Here is a 12,410-nt window from a genome sequence, read left to right as displayed (position 1 = left end):
TAGTCAATTCTGGTCCATCCTCTTTCCAGCTTCCCACCCATCCCACTGAGCACATTGTAACACATGCTTACCTGGGCTTCGGGAGATGCAGGCTCTCACCTCACTGCTGTGGGGCTGGAGCCAGGGGTTCTCCCACTCCCATGAGGGGTTTGAGCACACCTCACTCCAAATGGTGAGGCAACTGGAGTCTCAGACAATGGCTTTCTTTTGCCAGAGACCCTTAAATAAACCTCTGAGAAGAATCTGTTTTCCCTTAAATTCCACCACCACCTATCAAACAACAAGTAGCTAAGATTGGTTGTTATCCATATTCTAATATGCCTCTTCAGAGAGGAATACAGACAGGGAAATTGTGGCTAGAAGAGGGCAGTTCCTCAGCAAAGGTCCCACTCTCTCCAACCTGAATACATGTGTCCCTAAATGGGAATAGGCATTCCCATTTTCATGCCTCAAAGTTGCTTTTTGGCCTGCCATGCTTCCCTATCCTGTACCCATATAAGCCCCAGACCCCAGGCTCCACAAACAGATGAGCAGATGAGATGTACAGAAGAAAAGAACAGCGTGGCAAAGAGAAAAGGAGCATATGAACTCATGAGCTTGGCGGGGGCAGTCAGGGAAGAGTTGGCAACTGGATGGCCAAACTCTGCGGGAAGATTATTTTCTACTCCATCCCCTTTCCAGCTCCCCAGTCACCCTGCTGAGAGCCACATCCAGCACTCAAACCTCTCACATTTATCCTTCAAGTTTGTGTCTTAACTATTTGTCTGGATGCCAGACAAGAGTTCAAGATACAAGCAAGCTGTCACACTGGCCCTCTGCCCTTGCAAAAAGGCACAGGGTCCACCAAGTTGTTTAACACTTAAGCTGTCTGCAGATGGCAAGGATAAAATAATGCATTGTAGCACATCCACTTGAGCTTTGGGAGTCACAGGTTCCTGCCCTGCATGCTGCTGTGGGGCTGGAGCACTGGGTCCTCCCTGCCCATCTGTATGGTCTTCATCGTGTAAGGTGTTTAAGTATGTATGACAGTTGAACATGTGAGCCACACCTGTCACATGTCCTGTGATGGGGGCGGGGGAACTCTTTCACTAGGGTGGCTCTTGTAAGCCTGAGTAGTAGTGATGGCCACTGCTCAACAAAGCAAAATACTTTCCCTGGAGGATAGAAGGGTGAAGGGAACATATTGTAATAGACATAAGGGAAGAAGATCATGTCCAATGGGAGAAACCAGAAGACAATATTCACCAAGGCCATCATAAATGATCTGATGACATGAACACCAACACTACTAAGTAGTGCAGTGATGCTTTTCCTCAGGTCAGAGGAAAGCCACAGAGGTAGTCACAGACATAGGCTTATCACTACCTATGGGGATAAGGAAGCTATATAGTGAAGCCAGACAGTAACATTTAACATCAAGAATTCAGAAGTCTGCAGTTCTCTAAGAGCTGGAAAAGTCAGAGGGGGGCTTGACCCATAGAGACTTGTGGAGATTGTTAAGTATTGTCCCCCAAAGACCGATATTGGATATGCAGCCATCAATATCTGCTCACCACTGAGGAGCAAGACAAAAATGGAGGATCAGGATCCTGAGATAATCACTAGTGAAGTCAATGTCTGTCCCAATTCCCAAACTTGGGCCAGTTTCTAGATCAAGAACTCCGTGAAGAGGTACCTGAATCCTTAAGTAGAACAGCCCTGAAAAAGCCCCCATTATATACTACGATTATCTCAGTTTCTCAAGACACCTGTGATAACTTACTCAGACAAGTGTACATTGGTGAAGGAATAACCAGACTGAAGATTACTCAACAGCCTGAGTCAACATTGATATCCAGAAATTGGAAATGTAATCATGGTTCCTTTATTTACCACATAGACTAAAACCTAGAATAGAGTCCTGCTTTGAACAGTCTCCAGTATCTTGGATCCACAGACCTACTCACTGGTTATTTTTCTAGTCCCTTAAGTTACTGTTCTGGGTTGTTTAACTGCCATATCAACTTTGTTCTGAAACTGGTCTCCCCAGCAAAACAAAGCTTTTTGAATGCATGATAAAGTTGGCAGTTGTACTGCTTTCTATTCCAGGTGTAAGATGATCAGAATGTTCATATTCATACGGGATAAAAGTAAGACTCATACAGTTTTCCTTGGGCACATTTACTTTGTTGTGTGCCACAGTATAGTCTTAAAAGACATGGACTACCTGAGCCTCCCAGAGCACATCAGTGATCCAATAGTATCATGTTGATTGTGCCAAAAAACACGAGGTACTTTAAAGGCCTTGGTAAAGCACATGCTCCAGAAGGTAGACACAAATGCAAAGAATTTTTAGCACCCATCATGTCAGAAGTATTTAATTAGGTCCAGGGTTACACTGAACATCTCCAGAGTAAAGAAAAAGCCTTCATCTTGCATCTGCTATCCCAAAGAGTGGGGCACAATGAATAGCCGGGCTCTTTGGATTCTGGAGATGACATCTGTCATCTTTGAATCCTGCCTTGTTCCATATATGAAAAGACATAGGAGGCTTCCAACTTTAATAGGTCCCAGAGCAGGAATGAATGCTACAGTAGGTCCAGGCTTTGGTGCAAGCATCACTGCTACTTAAATCGTAGGAACTGACAGACAAGTGTTGGAGGTGCCAGTGGTAGGAAGAGATGCAGAATAAAGCTTATGAGATTATCACTATAGAGATCCCTGGTATTTTGCAATGAGTCCTGTCTACAGTAATTGTAGCTCTCTTGAGAAATAGCTTCTGGCATTTTAATGGGCTGTAGTTATGGGGTACTAAGTAATCATGTATTCAAAGCAGCCTATTCAAAAATGGGTTTGTCTGATCTACAACACCATAGACTTCCACTGGACCTGTCCAGGTTTATAAGATGGAAGAGGTTAATCTGAGACCAAGCCTGACAGAACCAGAGTGTAAGCTGCACGAGCAGGTGGCTCAGACTCGGGGCACCCACAGTATTTGCACCAGTCTTCCTTCCTCATATCCCATCAGTGGCCCTATGGAGTAGTGCCATATGACCAACTGAAGCTAGAGCCTGTTTACAGATGGGTTGGCAAGCTATGGTCTAAGATACATGGCTTGTGCATTATAGCCATATCTGGGGCTGTTTCAAGGGAGTGGAGAAGCAGTCATTAATTAGTAAGGCCTGTTATACATGGTTATCCACTTCCTGTGGAAGAAAAGTGGCCCAAGATGAGAATTTCTCTAAATGCCTGGGCAGTGGCCAATGGCCTCTTGTGTGGTCAGGGGGCTTAGAAAGGGACTAGATGATTAGAAGCAAGGAGGACTGGGAGAGGGGCATAAACATGAGTATATGGGAGTCACACCAAAATTATGATTTTAGTATCTTTAAAAGACACCTACCAGAAGAGGCACTGAACATTCAAGTAGATGAAATGATTCTGCCAGTTGGAGTTAGCTAGCTTTCATTGTTCATCTCAGAACTAGAATGATGGGTTATAGAACAGCATCAGTGGCAGAAGACCCCATGTATAGTTCCTGAAGCCCAGATGTATTGCTCCTCAAGTAGGCCACTTAGTGGCAGTTCAGAACTACATTGAGCCTCTATTCTGGGATGGCCAGTGGTTTCTACTCGCAGTTATGTATTTGTTTTGGCCATGTGTTTGCTTTTCTTGTCCACAGAGCCTTGGCCATTACTGATTTGACAGCTTCCAATCTGTAGGCAAGTGACCCAACACAGCAGAGGATCAAAGGAGTGGACGTGTTTCACAGCAAAGCATGTGCAGGATAGAACGGGGCTAATGAACATGGGATTCATTAGTATAACATTATCTCAACTACCAGAAGCAGCTTTCCTTAGGCTATTGAGCATACCTTCTAAGAACACAACTAAAGAAGCATCTCAGAAACACTTCATATAAGCAGAATGTCACCCTTCAGAATACATTTTGTGTGTTTATTTAGGTATCTCTATTGAACTGGGTCTCCAATAGAAGTACCATATACTAAAAGCCAAGGGATAAAAACAGGAATATCCTAATATCCTCTGTATCGTCATTTCTAGTAGTTCACTAGGAGAGTGACTTCCCATCTATGGAAGTCTTGGCTCTTCAGGGTTGGAGATTCTGGTCCCAAAGCAGGTTTACTTTGGGTAAAAGACTCAAGGTTACATTAAACTACCATTAATGACTGTCATTCAGATACCTTGGTCTACAACACCCAGGGATCATGAGGTAATGAGAAGTTGCCGTACTGGCAAAAGTAATTGATTGTGATTAGCAGGAAGAGAATCTTGCCTTTATACAATATATGCAGGGAGAGATGGGTAAAATATGAAGCCAGTTGATTCACTTGGATATTTCTTGGTGCTTTCTTGACCCATTGTGACCTTGGGCATACCTGTGATTCATTACCCAGATAAGTGTATCATTAAAGCATCAGTCCCCTCAGGAATAAAGAATTGGGGTCACCCCACGAGGGAAGCCACCAAGATTTGAAATGGTGATAATCAAGGGTAGGAAGAATTGAGTAGCCAAGAAGTGAGGAGAAGAGTTGTGGCCCAAAACTTTAGAGAAAAGGACTGTGGTCTACTAACCTTCCTGTCAGTTTCCCCTTCAGCAAGGGAGGCCCACTGGAGCTATGAAGGAGATGCCCCCCACCTGGGTTTCAATGAGATCCAAGCAATGCAAGAACGGACTGTGGTGGCCATGAAAACATGCCTTTCAGATTTGAATGGAGACAGCATATTTGATGATGTCAGTCACTGTGCTCTAGAAATACATGGCATTGTCTAGGCTCCAGTTCCCTTTGCTTGTTTCTGATCAATGAAAGCACAGAGCTATTAAGACAGGCCTAAACTTGTGGCATACTGGACTCCACATAGGTGCCCTTGTTCAAGGTCTCCATTAAGCATTCCAATAGATTTAGAAATGCACAGACATCTGTTTTACTTCGCATGTCCTTGAATTAACTGCTTTAATTTTCCAGCCTCCCAAAAAGGAGACTTGCATTGTGAACTCACAGATCCTAGCCTTTGAGATCCCTCTCTCCATCTTCCTTTATGAACATTTTTCCTCCAGCCCAATTCAATAAGCTTCTGATATAACTAATTCCATCTTTACCTGTTCACGGGAAGACCCACTCTAACACGATTATGTTAAGTCCCACAGAGAAGTATTCAATTTCATGCCGACAGCAGTGAGTCCTTGGGAAGAGCTAATACCTGTTATAAGAAGTGTCTTTTGAGGTATCTTTTAAGATTTCTGCTAAAGGACTTAAAATAATGAAGGGACACCCAGAGGTCTGTCCTGGAAACACAGCTGCTGCTCTAGGGGGCTGACCTGGCATGGGGTGACTGTGTAGTCTGCTCCTGCACAGCCTTGTGCAGGCAGCCACTGGCCCCTCTACTCCCGGGTTTGCCACCCTAGGATACCCCCCTGGTCCATCCAAGACATGCAACCCTACCTGCATCTCTCCACTGTGGACCTTTGTGATGTGGCTCCTCACTTCAGGGGCATGGGTCTTGACTGTGCTGGGAGCCAGTAGGCTTCCTAACGACCTGCCTACATACCTCACACTCACTGCGGCCCCAGGCTCCAAAGTTGTGGGGATGAGCACCAGCTGGAAGGTTTGCCCAAGGGCTGGTACAGGCTTGGAGCTGAAGCCATGCACTGCCTTGGGAGTGTGACCTGGCCAGCAACCAAAATCTTGTGTGACTGAGCTCAAGAGCAGTGCATCCAGATTCTCCTCAGATGTGAGAATTTCCAAAGGACCAGTGATTTTCCTGTGCTTTCATTTTTTCCTACTCTGTAGCTATGTCTCAATCCCAGCATGCAAGACCTTCTAGATTAGTCAGGAAGGAAGACATACAAGAAAAACGGCCAAATACAGAAAACCACCAAGGCAGCCAACAAGAATGCGGCACCTGTCAAACTTTAATGCCTGCACAATTAAATTAATTCAAGAAGATGAGAAAAAAACATTACCTAAACCACCCATGCCAGTCAGAAGCCTTCTGACAAGAGCTGGAGCAGCACGCATGAATTTGGATAGGACTGAGGTTCTGTGTCAGAACCCAGAATCTATAATCTGCAATGGGTTTACAATGGCATTACGAAGAGCATGTATTAGTGGTGCCTCTCCAAAACCCCACTGATCATAGCCAAATCCAAAAAGGTTCCACTTTCTAAGGGTTTAGGAAAGCAACATGATTGTGATAAGATACTCCCTGATTTGGGAATAAGCACTCAAAAGATTAGTGTATCTTCATTGAAACCAAGCCCTCCTGATATAGAGACTAATTGGTGTGCAAAATCCTTTTTAATTAAAAACTAAGGGCCAAGAGACAAACTCGGTGTTGGTCCCAGACAGCTGAGGATTCAAGAATCAGTATCCCTACCCATATTGGCCCTGCAGCTGAGATCCTTCCTGGGCCACTGGAAGGGACATGCTGTGGTGAAGGGCGGTTCTCTGAAGAGACATTGAATGATACCAGCAGTTCCCCGAAAATGTTTGCTCATGACGGTCTGTGGTCCTTTGCCTCAAATAACAAGCCCCAATGTTACCTCTCAAGGAAATCCCAGCATTCAATTAGAAGAGTTGAGTTCAGGAGTAGAATCTCTTAAGCTATCTCATTCTTCCCTAGATCCCATTAAGAGTGAACATGATCGCTACTGAACCTCCAGTCTTTCAAAGGTTCAATTTATTACCAGCTTGGTTGTTGATAGAGAATTAAGAGACCTAGAACCTAATAAAATTCCTCTTGGCAGCCTCAAAACAGGTGATCTTTGGTGCTAAACCAGATCAAGAGACCTTCAAGTCTGAAAATCAACAGGAAGTTTCTGATACAACCTCTGTCTGAGGACAGGCCTCTGGTGCTATCACACTTCAAAGAAACGTCCTGGTGAGATTCTGGTTTCCAAAGCCGGTTCACTCTGCGTGAGAAACTCAAGGTCCCTCTGAGCTACAACTCAGTTGCCACCAGGATACCTTGCACTACTATGCCCAGGGAACAAGAGGTGAGGAATTTCCATACTGGCAAAAGTAATTGATCTTGATTAGCAGGAAGAGCGTGTTGCCTTTATACAATGTGTGAAAGAGGTGGAAAATATGTGAAGCCAGGTGATCCACTTGGACATTTTCTGGCACCTTCTTGACCCATTGTGACTATGAGCACACATGGGAATCATTCCCCAGATAAGGGTATGATTAAAGTGTCAGTCCCCTCAGGAATAAGCAATTGGGGTCACCCCACTAGGTAAGCCACTCTTATTTGCCATGGTGATAGTTGAGGGTGAGAAGAATTGAGTAGCAAAGGAATGAGGGCAAGAGCTGTGGACTAAAACTGCCTAGAAAATGGCCTGTAGTTTGTTCTACTAACCTTAAGTTCCCCTTCAAAAAGTGAGGCCCACTGGAGCTATGAAGGAGATGCTCCCTCACGTTTCAAGGAGACCCATGCAGTGCAAGAATGGACTGTGGTGGCCGTGAAAACATGCCTTTCAGATTTGAATGCAGGCAGCATATTGGATGGCTTCAGTCACTGTGCTCTGTGCTCTAGAAATACATGGCATTGTCAGGCTCCACTTCTGTTTCTGACCAGTCAATGAGCACAGTTATTAAGACAGGCCTAATCTTTTGAGATACTGGACTCTATAGGTGCCCTTGTTCAAGGTCTCTTAAAATTTAAAACTTTCTTAGAGACGCACAGACATCTAAGACCCTCCTTGTTTTCCTTCCACCCTCCCAAAGATGAGAGTTACATTGTGACCTCATGGCTCCTAGCCTCTCTTGACATTCCTTTCCATCTTATTTTATGGCCACTTTCCCTCCAGCCCCCTTCAAATAAGCCTCAGATATCTAATTCCATCTTTATCTGTTCTTGGGAAGACCCATGCTAACACAATTATGGCAAGTCTCACAGGACAGTCGACATTTTTCCCACAGCAGTGGATCCCTGGGAAGAACTAACGCCTTTTAAGAGTAGAGTCATTTTAGATCTCTTTTCAAAGACTTCTCTCAAAGCCAACTGAGGAGGATTAAGGGACTCCCTGAGGTCTGTCCTGGGGTGACCCTGCTGCTTCGGGGGTGACCTGGCAGGGAGTGGCCACACAATCTTCTTCTGTGCAATTTTATGTGCGTAGCCTGCCCCACAACACACACTGCTTCCCAACCACGTTTTGCAGCCCTAACTGCCTCTCTACTATGGACCTTTGGGAAGCAACTCCCCACCTCTGAGGCTTGTGCCTTGACAGTGCTTGGAGTACGTAGGCTTCTCCCTGAACTGCCCACACTCATCGTGCCTGTGGGGACTGCAAGCTGGAAAGTTGTGGGGATGAACACCGGTTGGAAAGTTTACCTGAGGGCTGGTACGGGCTGTTGCAGGCTTGGAGCTGGGGGCCTTGCATGTGCTGCCCTGCACGTGTGACCTGGCCAGTGACCAAAACCTTTGGTGACTGAGGGCAAGAGCAGTACATCCAGATTCTGCTGAGAAGTGAGACTTTCCAAAGGACCAATGACTTCTCTGTGCTTTTTCATTTTTTCTTACTCTGTAGCTATGTCTCAGTCTCATGATGCAAGGCCTTCCAGATTAGTCAGGAAGATGTAAACAAAGAATAACAGCCAACTATGATAGACTACTAAGGCAGCCAACAAATATGTGCCATCAGTCAATACTGTAAGCCCTGCAAAATTAGTTCAAGAAATGTCAGGAAAAAAACAGAACCTAAAACACCTACGCCAGTCAGAAGCCTTCTGAAAGAGCTGGAGCAGCATGCATGAATTTGGATAGGACTGAGGGTCTTTGTCAGAACCCAGAATCCTTAATCTGACCTGGGTTTACAATGGCACTACAAAGCACCTCTTTGCTGGTCACTCTCCCAACTCCCACTGGTCATAGCCAAATCCAAAAATGTTCCACTTCCTAAGGGTTTAGAAAGGTAACATAATTGTGATTGTAAGATACTCCCCGATTTGTGAGTAAAGCACTCAAAGAATGACTCGGGTGTCTCGCATTGGAACCAAGTCCTTCCCAATACAGAGAATAACATTGGTGTGCAAAATCCCTCTTTAAAAGGTAAGAGCCAAGAGACAAGTCAGTCTTGGTCCCAAGGAGTAGAGGATTCCAAAATCAGTATCCCAACCCACAGTGACCCTGTAGCTGAGATCCTTCCTGGGCCACTGGAAGGGACATGTCATGTTGAAGGACTGTTTTCTGAAGAGACATTGAATGATACCAGTGGTTCTCCCAAAATGTTTGCTTGTGACTGTGTGCTCCTTTGCCCCAAAGAACAAGCCCCAAAGTTACCTCAAGAAAATCCCTGCATTCAGTTAGAAGACTTGGGCTCATGAGTAGAATCTAATTTATCTGATTCTTACCCAAATCCCAGTAATAATGAATGTGATTGCTACCCAACCTTCAGTCTAAGGTTCAGTTCAGGTACAACCTTATTAATTGCTTGGCTCGTGGTGGGGCAACTTCTACTTCTAATAAAATTCTTCTTGGAAGTCTCAAAACAAGTGACCCTTGGTGCTAAACCAGATCACGTGAACTTCAGTGCTACTGGAAATCCACAGGAAGTTCCTGATACCACCTAGGTCCTAGGACAGGTTTTTGGTGATATCCGACATCAATTGGAAATTTTAGGGGCTGATCCAGGTCATGGTGAGGCCCAGGGTGAGACTCCAGATCCACCAGAGAATCCTGGTGCTATTCCAGTCCAAGGAGAGGCCTTTGATACTATTTTAGAGCAACAAGCAACTTGATATGAGTGGGGGTGTTGTCCTAGATGTGCCTGTCTTCCTTTCTGTTCCTTGAAATCCAATTGCTACCTTAATGCTCCTTCCCAATGGCCTGGGCCCCAAAGCACTGTCTCATATGGACTTGCAGTCCAGAGTGCTATACATATTTTTGCCTTTTTGCTCAGGACACACTCCTCAAACTCAGAAAAATTCATCACCTCCAGTAACAGCTATAAGCAATGCAGAAACTGAGAAGCAGGTTCATAGAAGCTTCCTGCCAGCTAAAACTAAGGGGCTCCCATTACCCCCTGAGAGAGGACTCTTCCATGCTTCACGGGGTCTTGCTCAACTTCCTGTATACAGCTTTGAAGGGTCTCCTGATGATCTGATTTAGCACCAAGGGTCACTTGTTTGTAGCTTGTCAGGAGGAATCTGGAGAGTATCAAGGAAAACAAGTGGCCCCAGAGGGAAAAGCAGCCCAAAGTTTTAAAGGCAGATTTTGACGACCAATCAGTAAATGGCTCCAAGTCAGACTCCATGAACTACATTAGATGTGGCATGGGGAAGAACAAAAATTGGAATCGAACCTACATCCTTTTGAAAAGGTAACTAAGAAAGCAAGCATGACAGGCAATGAGGTGGAGAAGTGGACACACAAGAAAAATCCATTTAACTGATCATATCAAAGAGTTTAGTGTGAATGTCCCAGAAGCTGAAAAACCAAAAAACTGAGGTTGACAAATGAACCAAACCTCCAAAATTGTTTGTACAAACTAAGAAATAGCATTAAACATGCACACTATTTTCCTGCTGAAACAAATGTGTCATTTAAAAAATTCAATAGTGAAGAATGTGGCAAGACATTAAAAACAATTCTTATAAATTCCTAAAAGACACTGCCAACTAACAACGTTGTGAGCTCAATTGTTGCTGATATGAATTGTGATCATCTCAAGGGGAGAAATCATGTTTTAGCATTCCAGTAGCCTGGCTTTAACTGCAGTTCCATCACACATTCTTCACATTCCAACAAAAGTTATCTTGCTAGTATACACAATGAAGGTGCTCAACCAAAAACTGAGGGTATGCCAACTAATGAACCAAAATATGGATCTCAAGTCCAACCAAGTCTCTTAAGTTTCTTATCGTTAATGGATAGGAGATTAACACTGCCTCAAGTGGTAGCCAAAGTCAGAAGGATGAAGAATACCAAGTCAGTCAGTTCATCAGAGGAGACAACAGCCAGTTTGCTAACTTCAAAGCTATCCTCTATACTAAGACCTCCAAGACCCAAATTTACACAGACAGTCAAACCACCACCGTCCATCTTTGGGAAAACAAAGTTCATGCAACATGGTTCCCAATGGGCAAACTATGCTATCTAAATCACCTATCAGCTTAGCCACTAACCCAAGCATCCACAAAGTCACATGAATGTTCAAAAGTCAAACTCATTTTCTTTTTATACCAACAAACTTATCTGAGACTGACACCAATACAAGTATGGGTCCAGGGATAATTACTCTTGACAGTTCTGAGAATTTGCATGTTGACACCAAGAAATAATGAAGTGAGGTATTGTAACCAGTTACTGGACAGCAGCAAAAATCTGGACTCAGATGATGTGTCATGTCAGGATGCAGCCCATACTTCCATTGAAGACGTTGCAACACAGTTGGGACAACTTGCTTCAATAAGAGTTCAATCATGAAAATTTTATCCTGTGGTTTTACAAGTACACCAATAGCCCTTGTTGCATGTAAAATATAGCCAAACCACCATCAGCAGAAGGGCACAATACAACAGAAACCACCTTCAAGACTACAAAATCATGGTTCATCATTAGAGCAAAGGAACACAGCCCAGAAAAGACAATCCACCCCATCAGGAGATTGGGAAAAGAGCCCACAGTTATAATCAAGAAAATCAGAAGTGGGCAACATTGTCCTATACTTATGGCACAATTTGACTTTTCAATGTTATCCAAATGTCATGTAATTTTGGGCAATTTTGTCCACATGATTTTCCTACTGTATTTGGGAAAGCTTCTTTCTGAACCAAAATATGGAAAGCAGTGGCTCAAATGAGGTTCATTATACAACCCAAAACAGTATTTCCTCTACTCAGATAAAATTAGATATCCTAAACCAGCAGGGGAAAAGATGAATGGTGAACCCTTGGATTCACTCAGCTTATTATATCTTAAAACAGAATCCAACAGGAAGGCATTCACTGATAAAGCTTCTAATTCATAGATACAATTAATGGTGAATGCCAACCAGAAAGCCCATCCTTTGACCCAACCCTCCTCTGCACCTAGCCAAAGTGCTAACGTGATGTCTGGCAATGACCAAATACTGTTTCAGCAGGTTAAGGAGCAACTCATGCATCACCAATTGCCAACATTGCCTGGTATCTCTCATCCAACACCCTTACTGGAGTCACCACTAACTCAGGAATGTAAATGTAGTGTGTTCAGGTGGAATTACATAGGTTCCTACCAAAAGTGAAGAGGAAGTCTGTTCATTCAGTGTTGGAATATCAGAGTTGTCCAGTGGGCAATGCACAGAAAAATTTCAGTCATTACCCCATAAACTTTACTAACACTAGAAAAACCTCATTAAGCCATGACAATGTTGTCACTGTGTCCCCTTATGCTCTCACACATGTTGCAGGGCCCTATAACCATTGGGTCTGA

At 44.0% G+C, this 12,410-nt stretch overlaps 1 pseudogene; it reads left to right on the top strand.

Moving 5' to 3' along the window:
- Positions 1-5,790: 5,790 nt before the first annotated feature.
- Positions 5,791-12,410, top strand: LOC108307410 (annotated as a pseudogene).

The sequence above is a fragment of the Cebus imitator genome, unplaced genomic scaffold (assembly GCF_001604975.1).
Source record: "Cebus imitator isolate Cc_AM_T3 unplaced genomic scaffold, Cebus_imitator-1.0 Scaffold79, whole genome shotgun sequence".
Lineage (NCBI taxonomy): Eukaryota > Metazoa > Chordata > Mammalia > Primates > Cebidae > Cebus > Cebus imitator.
This window is presented reverse-complemented; position numbering and strand designations above follow the sequence as displayed.